The following is an 11330-nucleotide window of genomic DNA, read 5'->3' as shown; positions in this document are numbered from 1 at the left end:
AAACAAAGTGCAATACAATTACTATATACAAAACAAAAGTGTAATAGACAAAAAAAAATGACACTTAAAATTAACTGAAACCTTATTTATGCCAATGTTCAATTGATATTTGTAGTTAGCAAATAGCTCAAAAAGAAAAAAAAAATGTCTGAAGAAGTCAGACTCAGTTGTTCTGCTAGATAAGTGCTTTAATTCATAAGGTTACAAGAGAAGCTAATTATCCAAAAGCCATATTTTTAATGTAGTTATTTGAAGAAAAAAATCTGCTGATTTTAACTTTATATATTTACCTTTTCAATAAACATAGGCAAGGCAAGATGGTATGTCTATGTTGTCTTCAAGTGTTGAATATTTTTTGTATTTAATTATAATAGGGAAGTAGTTGGTCAGTTTCTAAACTTTATTAAAGTTTTCTAAACTTTATTATGAATGCCTCAGTGTCAAACTTCTTAAAAGATACAAATAATTATATCTTATTTGGTGCTTTTTAGTCTTTTCATTTTATTGGATAAATCCAGAATATGTTCCTTGCATATGGAGGAATTAATATGTATTATGAAGAATTCTAGGTAATGGAGAACTCAATTTAAATTTGACAGATAAAAAATAACCTCAACTAGCCAAAAGATTTTGAAATTTAATCAAGAAACAAAGAGGCTGTTTATCCATCCAAGACAAAGAAACATTTTGAAAAGTAGGAGAATCATAATTTATTTCTACCTCAATATGAGTTAGGGGCAGCTAGACTGTGCAGCACATTGAGTGACAGACCTGGATTCAAGAAAACCTAAATCCAAAAATGACCTCCAGCACTTAACAGCTGTGTGATCCTAGGCAATTCTCTCTTCTTTCTCTTCTGGAAAATGACCTATAGAAGGAAATGGCAAACTGGAGATAGTGAGTGATCTACTGGTTATCCTAAAATTTCCCTAGAAAATGATGACCAAGAAAACACCAAAATGAGGTCACAAAGACATTAATTAAATGACTAAACAACAACAACAACAACAAAATTGTGTGACTTAAAAATCTGAGTCTATCATGTGACAAAATGCCATTATATTGCAATATATTCAATGGATTAAAACTGGGGAGTACGATTTTTACTAAATATTTTATTATCCCAAAGGTGAAAACTTCATGGATTTCTCTGACCAACATCAAGATTTCTTCATGCAAAAGCACAATTCTGTGCAATTATTGTTAAAGTCTTTTGCATAATTCTTCCATGGGAATTCTTATCTATGAACTGAAGGCCATTCTATGAGCTGATAATTTTTAAGTATCAATAGAGGTCATAACTTAAATATTATCCCATACATTGGGCTACTTTTTGCATATACCTTGTAATGATGTTTTACTGCACTTTCTTATGTATAATACACCATTAGTAACTTATTTATTCTATCATGGCCTGTAATTTGGATTCTTGGGAGGCTATAGCATTTAGTTTTTCACATCTACGATAATACTGAATTATGATCATTTGAAAAAGTAGTCTCAGTTTCAAGGAGAACTGTCAGAAAAATTATAGTATCATTTAGCAAGTTGAATCCAGTGTTCCTTCTTAATTCTCCACTTAAATAATTGTCTTTTCCACTATTATTCAGTGCTATATTGATATATTTCATAGAGTGTCTATGTAGTTCTTTATCATAGTCTTGAAAATAAGCAGTTTTCTTTCATTTTTGCTTTCTGAACAGTTTAGTTGAAATATTTTTCATGTTTATAAAATTCAGTTATACACATTGGCAATGTTTTTGAATCTAATGCAATTAGTACAATATAATCAACCAACACCAGTATATAGAAAAATCTAATTATTGACTGAAAAGTCCTCTTTGAAGTAATTAATTTTTATTTCATCACTTCTGTGATGATGACCTATACATTTTTTTTGCCAAAGATATAATTCTCTGTTTTTGCTTTGCTTCACATAAATGATAAGCACCTTATCAAATATCTCTGTTCCCAAATCTTTTAAGAAATTCAACATAATGTTAATGTAAATATACATGATATATTTAATTATAAGTGGAAATTTATGTGACACTTTGTAATGTTAATCAGCTTATTCCAGAATAAAACACAGAAGTATTTTTAGTCTATGTAAAAAGTTTTATCATTGTACAACAAACAATACTCTGATCCTTGTGATGATTTATAAAGGCATCAATCAGATAAATAGTCAGTAAGCAATTATAAGCACAAATGTGTGCCAGAATCTGTGCTTAGCATTTAAGATACTAAGAAAGACAAAATATAGTCCCTTCCTTAAGTAAGTTCACAACAATTTGGTGATAATACCATGCAAACAATTAGGTGAAAATGATATAAGCAAGATGCATTAAAGGGAAAGGGAGCAAACCTAATGAAGATCAATAAATATTTCTCTTTGTAGGTAATGTTTTACCTGGAATTTGAAGGAATATGAGAGATCAGAAAACAGATATGGGAAAGAAGTGAATTTGAAACAGAGAGGACATCTTCTAAATGAGCTGATTTTTATGACTTGTGGTATCTTGAACTTTTGTTCTTCAGGGTAAATTTTATTATTTTTTATAGCTCTGTAAAATAATTTCTTTGCAGGCAGTTTGATTGCAATTAAATCGATAAGAAGATTATTTTGATAAAATTGTCATTTTTATTATATTATTTTGGCCTACACATAAGTACTTGATATTATTTCAATTGTTTATATCTGACTTTTTTTGTGTAAGGTGTGTTTTGTAATTGTGTTCATATAATTTGTGACTATGTCTTGGCAAGTAGAGTCCCAAATATTTTATATTTTCTACTGTTATTTTCCTTTGAATTTCTCTTTGTATCTCTTGCTGCTGCCTCCCTTGGTTAACAGAGAAATCTTAATGATTTCTATGGATTTATTTTGTAATCTGTAACTTTGATAAAGTTGTAAATTGCTTCTAATAGTTTTTTAATTATTTCCCTAGTATTCTCTAAGTATACCATCATATCATATATGATATGATGTCATATCATAAAAAGAGTGATTTGGTTTCTCATTAGCTATTCTAATTGTTTTAATATTTTCTTCTCTTATTGTTAAAGTTAACATTTTAATATTTAACATATTGTGTATCCTTGTTCTCCCTTGATCTTAATAGAATGATATCTAATTTCTATGCCATTACTTTATGATACTGTAACTTGATGTTTAAAGTATAGTAAATTTTCTAATAGTTTTTTAATTATTTCAACTCCAGTAATTTCTAATACTACCATCTATTATGATTGATGTCATATCATAAAGTAGTATTGATTTCATCAAATTACTTTTCTAATTTTTGAGATAGTTCTTATGATTTCTAGTTAGTTCTTATATTTAAATAGTCAATTGTGCTATCCTAGTTGTCATCCTGATCTATTGGAGATCTATTTATCCCATTCTAGATCACTACTATGTTCTCAAATCATGTCACTATTTGTTAAGGACAGACTTTAATTCTATAGTTTTGTTTTTCAATAGATAGTATTATTTCATCGAAATTTTTTTACTGATTATAGATATATTGTGGTTCTGTTAGTTCTCTTAAAAAAGTCAATTTAGATAGTGTTTAGTATTGATCTAGGAAGTCCTAGGGTCAGCTCCAACAATCATCCTGTTCTAGACTTTCTGCTAAGTTGTCTGCCAAATATCTTTGCTAATTTTTAACTATTGAGAATATTTGAAGACTTCCTCTAAGCAATTAGAGATGGTCTAGTCTCAGAGGAGAGTAGGGAAAGCTCGAATAAATACTGTTAGTTTGCCATTCTCTGACCAACTGCTATATCTAAATATGTGGGTAAATGAATCTTAAAAGTAAGCAATAAGTATCAGAGGAGAGGACATATGGATATACATGACTTATATCTTCTATGACCTTATAAAATTGAATATGAATTTGTAAGTAAAAAGTATGATAAGATCTATGAGTAAGACAATTCGCTATAATCACTTTGTCTTTTGAGGGTTTACAATAAATACTAAGAAGGTAAATAAAGATGAGGAGAGGAACATTGAGAGATTCTCTAGAGTCAAATTAAGAGTTAGAGATGATGGGAAGGAGACTTCTATGGTCTCAGAAAAAAAATGATTTAGAGGAAAGTGGGATGAAGGGGATGAGGGAAAATTGAAAATGAAAATAAAGGAAGAAGGACTTAATTTGGGGTTAGAAAGATGTTCTCTGATTAATATTCCTATGGTTAAAGTGCAATGAGTACTTGCACTATGTGTGGCCTAGTAGATTTGGTGCCTTAAAAGTCTACTAGTCCTGAGAGACTGCAGAGTTGGACTTTTTGGAGACAACTGGTACCTGGAAGAGTAAGAATATATGGACATGGGGAGGAGATTTCCAAGCATATATAGAAGAAAAAAAGTCATATTCTATCAAGATGATGGTAAGCTATTCAAAAGAAAAAAAATCTGATCACTGTATATATTAAAAATAAAAAAAAATTGGTACCATATAAACATAACTTACATTATATTTTTAAAAAAATTCTCAAAGAATAGAATTTTGAGGAGGTCCCTAATTGAAGAGATAGTTCAATATTAAAAGAATTTTGTTACTTCCTCTCCCAACCTTCTCAAGCAGATCACAATTTTTCTATCTATAACTTCAGCAAATAGTCTTCAAGAGTTATTTGTGTTTATTTTGTTGTCAACTCTAGGTTTTGTCTTGCCAAATGTATCTATAGTAATCCATGATGAACAGACCTACCATCCTTCATTAGGCTCAAAACAAAGAACATTTTCTGTTTTGTAGAATCTGCCAGAGGTTTAATTGGTTTGGTATAACCTTAAAGAACAAAAGGTCAACTCATGCCAAAAGGAAGGATTATAGCATAAATACAATAGAACAATTCAATAGATATTTTGAGAATGAATTTGTTTTACTATAATGGGTAAATTAAGTAATTAAGTTAAATCAAATTAAATTTTAGAAGATATGAACTATAAATTAATAACACATTCATTTCTATTGTGGGAAGCCAAAAGCTTAAGTCATATCTAAATTTCTTTTACCATAAATTTTCTAAGATAATTCTAAGTTGAAGTTTCTGGTAGAATTTTTCACTAGAAATTTATTTACAAGCTTAAGAAAACAGAAGCAAAAACAGCTAACATTTTTTCCAAGTTACATTTCTAACTTCAAATACAGATACACAGCAAGAGAACTAATAAAGCCCATATCATGAAGAAAGTTAGTCTCTGTTTTGTCATTACCAGTCAATTATCTAAGATCTAAGTGGCAAGACTGGCAACAAGCTGGGCCCACATCAGGATTCATTACATTGAACTAGGTGAAATATAAATCTGTGTACATGTTTTCTATCTCAACAATCACAGAAAGCAGAAGCAAGTAGGGAATCTCCCTCTAGTGAGTAAAAAGGAGTTAAGTTCAAGAAACATTATGGAAATCACATTTTTCTCAGTGGCAGTAAAAAGTGACAGATTAAAAAGAATGACCACATATTGTTTCTTAATAGACACACATTCTTTATTCATTAATAGCTTTGAGATTCTAGTTGAAAATTATTCTGTTATTGGAATACAGAATGCAGGAAGACAATTCCAATATATAGGGAAATGGGGAAGAGATAAATATCAAGAACCTAAAACATCATCTAATTTTTATGTAATATAGCAGTGGTTAACATGAACACTTTTATTACCTCTATTGGAGTAATGCAGCAAGGTTAGTTGAAAAGAGGGGAGGAAATATTTCATCAGTCTTATTTTGTCTTATTCCCTTTATATTCACTCTACAAATAAGACAATTTGTTACTTCATATTTTGATCTTTCTCCCTGTTGTTCTTTGATATTTTTCTCCATATGGTTCCCCAATTTTAAAATAAAATCCCCCAACTCCAGTTTATAGTCATTAGATACCACTTGATTTCTTCTTCTCCCCCAATTTTTTTCACTTCATTACCACTGGTCTTGTAAGAAACAATATTCCACTCCCTAAAAACATGTTATTTTAAAATTTTCCTATGAATGAAATCATTATCTAAATAGTTTTTACAGTTTATTAAGGTATATAATATATTTGTATGAGATTGTAAGATTGTGTAAAGGGAAAATGGTTTATGTATATGAGATAAAATTGAGATTTAATATATAATATATATGCTTCTAAAATATAATTATATATATAATATATATTATATATAGCATATATAATATATAATATATATAATATACAATATATAATTATATATATATATATAATATATATATGCTTCTAAAATATAATTAAATTAAATTATAATTAAATACATGCTAATAGTATGTATTTTGTTTGTTATTATTGTTCCCTTTTAGTTTTCTGACTAACAATAGTTTAAAATGAAAGCCCTTCCACTTACTTTTTCTCCTTCCCATTCCCCTTTTACTTACTTCCCTACCAGGGAATTTGGGTACATTCAGATGTAGAATGTAGAATAGAGATTTCATGGTTTATACTCTTTATTTTGCAAATGAAAAAGTGGGTACCTTATGGGAAGTTACAGGAAATAATTTCCTTAAGGTTGCAAAAGTAAGAATTAGCAAAGTCAGCTTAAAAACCAATACCTGCTATTTCATGATCTATCATGTAACCAAAGTGAAGAGTAAAATGAATAAAGCATTTAAATGTACATATATAAATAAATGTATGTATGTATACATACACACACATATATGTGTGTGTGTGTGTGTGTGTGTTTGTGTGTGTGTCTTTATGTGATCTAGCTTTCTATTTACCTATTTATCTCCTGGAAACTTAATTTCATTGTGTCCTTCTTAAAGATATCATGATATACTAATTTATGAGGTCCTTTTTTACATTCCACATTGCCTTACACCATCCTTTTACTTATTACATAAAAGATTAAAGATAATGTATCATAAAATAAGTTTAATACTTTAAAACTCACTATAATTTTTAGACACCCTATATTGTATTATGATTTCTTATTTTTAAATTGCTATATGTTAATTAATTGTTGATATTTTTATAGGCAATGTAGTATTTTTAAAAAGGACTGGAATAGTACTCAGGAGATCTTTACATTCAAATTATGTATCGATCAATTATTGGTTGTGTAACCATGATTAATTCACTTACTTTCTTTATTTTCTTTACATATAAAAAGTAAATAATAAAATATGCAGTACCTAATTGATGGTAATCCAGGAACCTTCTTCTAAGGCATTAAATTCCCAATAGAGACTGGTAGTAAGAGTATCTTCATCAGGAATTCCCTATATCAGTAAAATTATGGATCTGATTTAAATGTTCTGCAAGTATTTGCAGTGGGAATTATATCTATGATCTATGTAATATTTCATTAGGCAAAAGCTTTAGGTAACAACCAGCCCAAAATATTTTGCCTAATACAAATGGAATATGACAGTTGCGAGCAAAGATATGTAAGAATTGCCAGCATATGAGCTTTGGGGATCAGGCTAGACAAAGGTAAGACAAGATAGCAATGGAATCAAAGGAATTTCTTGACAAGTTTGACCTTCCCTTGGTCTCAATTAGCATCAAATAAGTCTAGAAAAACAATCAGAATTTAACATAGTCAAGATTATGAGTAGTTAGAATAGGAAGCGCAAAGAGAATAACATTTATAATTGTTGCTTATGATAAAATCAAAGGATTCAATATTAGAGGGACCCCAATTTCATGTATATTTAAAAGCAATCATTCTCTAAGTAATCCAGTCCCTGTACCTTTGTCATCTATATCTACTTTTAGATGATTCTTTTAATTTAGTTAAATTTTCTTAAATTAAACATAAATTAAAGGGACTTAATGTCTATTTACAGATTCCACACATTGATCCCACTTCTTCCTCTTAGGCCTAGAAAGAGTAAAAATTAAACCATTTTACATGTGAGGTCTTCAAATACTTCAAGATACCTAACACATCCCCTTCTCCTAACTAATCTCAATCCAAGCATATTCTAGTTACTTCCAAAGATTACCATATGACATGGACATAAGTCCCTGATTCATTTGGACTGCATTCCTCTAGAAAGTTGAAGAAAACATTCAAGTTGAAGTCTAAGACAGGGCAGAATATAGTTATGTGATTATTCTTTATTCTGGGAGGCTATGCCTTTCTTAATATACCCCAATTTGCATTACCTTCTTTATATTACATTTCCTTTGAAGAAAACAGATTATGCAATTATTTAACCATATTTCCTCTGTCTTGTATTTTGAAATGGATTTTTTTTATACTCAAATTATAAGATTTCACATTTTCTCTTATTTGATTTTTCTATTTACTATAATTGTTGCAGTGGTCTAACTGAACAAGAAGATTCTAAATGTCTAGATCTTATTTTGTCATCCAATGCATTAATCAAATAGATGAGTTATTAAAAGCTTACCATGTGTCAAACAATGTGCTAACATAAAATAGAAAAATAGGATGGCCCTTTCTCTCAAGTAACTCATTTTTAATGATGCCAATTTAAATAGATTTGATTATCCAGGATAAGAATTGCATTTCCACTTGTTTATTATAGTAATGGTAATATACAATGTTCTTTACTTCTCCCTCTGCACACATTCAAGTATTTAGAATGCCCAGATTTACATGGTAGTTTAAGTATTACTTTAAACTGCTATTGCCTTGGCTACAAATTTGAGTCCTTAAATTTTTGGAAAGCTGTGTGAAATATTCTTTCTTCTGATGCATTTTAATCAATCTCTTAAATGATGGGTCCAGAAGAAATACCTCCAGATAGAGCTGCTTCATGCCCTGGGAACCCCCCAGGCATGTCTTCTGCCATATTCCCTGCACTCTGGTGCAGTTTAGTGTTGATAGGGTTGCAGACCTTCTCCAGCCAGTTTATTATTTCATCACATATGTTAAGAATCTTTTGTTTAGAGAACTGTTCAGTTCTGCACACATATATTGTATCCAAGATCTACTGTAACCTATTTAACATGTATAGGACTGCTTGCCATCTGGGGGAGGGGGTGGAGGAAGGGAGGGGAAAAATCGGAACAGAAGTGAATGCAAGGGATAATGTTGTAAAAAATTACCCTGGCATGGGTTCTGTCAATAAAAAGTTATTTTAAAAAAAGAATCTTTTGTTTGTCTTTATCACCAATTTTGTCCTGCAGTTTTTCATCCTTCATAATAGCTTTCATGTTGAAAGCATAAGATTCAAGAGAATTCTTGGAAGCCACCTTGTCTCTCTGCTTCTCATTCTCAGCCTTGTATTTCTCAGCCTGCTGGAGCATTCATTCAATGTCTTCTTTGCTCATATGACATTTGCCATTTGTGATAGTGACCTTGTTTTTCTTGCCAGTGCTCTTATTCACAGAAGAAATATTGAGGATGCCATTTGCATCAATGTCAAATGTTACTTCAATCTGAGTAACACCTCTGGGTATTGGGAGGATTCCTGTTAAACTCAAACTTGCCAAAATTGTTATTGGTCATTGGTTTGTCATTGGTTTTTCACCTTCATAAACCTAAATAAGCACAGCAAGCTGGTTATTAGAAAAGGGTGTAAAGGTCTGTGTCTATTTGGTGAGAATGGCAGCATTACCTTTGGTCAGAACTCTCATAGTTCTCCAGCACTTTCAATGCCAAGGGAAAGAAGAGTCACATGCAACAGTGGAAAGTCTTGAGCATTTTCAAATGTATCTCCAGACAAAATGGCAGCCTGGACAGTTGTACCATAAGCAGCAGCCTGGTCAGAACTGATGTTCTGGTTAAACTCCTTACCATTGAAGAAGTCTTCCAGAAGCTTTTGGATTTTGGGGATGCTAGTAGAATCACCCGCCAGCTTGAGGTCAGGAATCTGTCATTTATCTAGTTCAGCATCTCTTAAGACCTTTTCCTTAATAAAAGGGTTCAGTGTGCCATAGAAGAGATCAGCATTCAGCTATTCAAACCAGGTTCAGGTGATTGATGGGTAGATGTTGATGCCTTTATGGAGGGAGTCAATTTCAATACTGGCCTAGGTACTGGAAGACAAGGTATGTTTGCACATTGACTATCAGTGAAGAGGTGGTGAATGGTCCCCTTGTTCTCAATGATATCTTTCTTGTGCTTTCACTTGAACTCACCAATGAAATGGTTGATTATGCAGTTGTCAAAGTCCTCCCCACACAAGTGGGTAGCCCCGGATGTGGATATGGCCTCAAAAATGCCATCTTCCATGGTAAGAATAGAAACATCAAAAGTACCACTTCCAGGTGGATCAATACATTTCTCTCGACACTAACCTGTTTGTCCCAGCTATAAGCAATAGTAGCAACACTTGGCTCATTGATGATTCAGAGTGTATTGAAACCAGCAATGGTTCCAGTATCTTTTGTGACCTGACATTGGAAATCATTGAAATAGGCTGGTGTGACCAGAGCATTTGTGACGATCTTTCTAAGGTAAGCTTCAGCATTTTTGGTTAAGACATAGAAGATACTTCTTCAAGAAAGAAACTTTTTGTCTCCCCTTTGTATTCCACTTGGGCCTTAGGCCTGCCTGTATCATTTACCTCTGTAAAAAGCCAATGTTTCATGTCTGACTGTACAACTGTATCATCACATCTTCAACTTATCAGATGTTTGGCATTAAAAACTGTATTGGTGGGGTTCATTGCAACTTGATTCTTTGCAGCACCACCAATTAATCATTCTGTGGTAGTGCAAGGAACATAGTTGGGGGAGGTTCTGTATCCTTGGTCATTACCATTGATCTCCATTTTCCTATGTTGGAAGATTTCCATAAGTGATGCCAAGATCACTGCCAACTGTGAGTTCCTTCAACATGGTTGCTGGGAAATGGGGGGTTGTAGCTGACCCTTGTGGAGAAGGATAGAATGCTGCTGCCCTGAGTATACCCAAAGAGCTCACTTTTGAGAATGAAATGACAGTACTAAAAATATGGATTAAATAGAGATTTGCTTCCTAGAAGATAGGAAGATCCAGTAATGCTTAGGCATGGAAAATAACAAGATAAATGGTAAGACCCCAAAGACCTTGTGGAACAACCAAAAGCAAACAATTCCCTATAAAGATGATAGTGAGTGCAAGAATTGTAGAGTAGGTGGTATCTGAAATTTACAAGTCAGTCTCCAACTAACAATGGATTTCTTGAACTCAGTGAGAATTTGAGGATGGATGATGAGGATTGGAAGGGGAAGATAAAGACATATGACAATTCTGAGTGGCAGGTTATGTTACTAATATATCTTTTAAACATGGTGGCTGTAGATGGGCATACAAAAGTATATCTCTGGCTTCCCAACCTTTGAGAGAGGATATGTAACTGTTCCAGATAGTAACTACTATCCCTGCAAACTTTTTTTTTT

The 11330-nt window shown here is 31.8% G+C and overlaps 1 pseudogene; it reads right to left on the bottom strand.

The window, feature by feature from the left end:
* Positions 1-8702: 8702 nt before the first annotated feature.
* On the bottom strand, positions 8703-10788 carry LOC100913397 (annotated as a pseudogene).
* Between the last annotated feature and the right edge of the window lie 542 nt (positions 10789-11330).

Source organism: Sarcophilus harrisii, chromosome 1 (genome assembly GCF_902635505.1).
Source record: "Sarcophilus harrisii chromosome 1, mSarHar1.11, whole genome shotgun sequence".
In the NCBI taxonomy this organism is placed as follows: domain Eukaryota; kingdom Metazoa; phylum Chordata; class Mammalia; order Dasyuromorphia; family Dasyuridae; genus Sarcophilus; species Sarcophilus harrisii.
The sequence above is the reverse complement of the archived record's forward strand: the minus strand, read 5'-3'. Positions and strand labels throughout refer to the sequence as shown.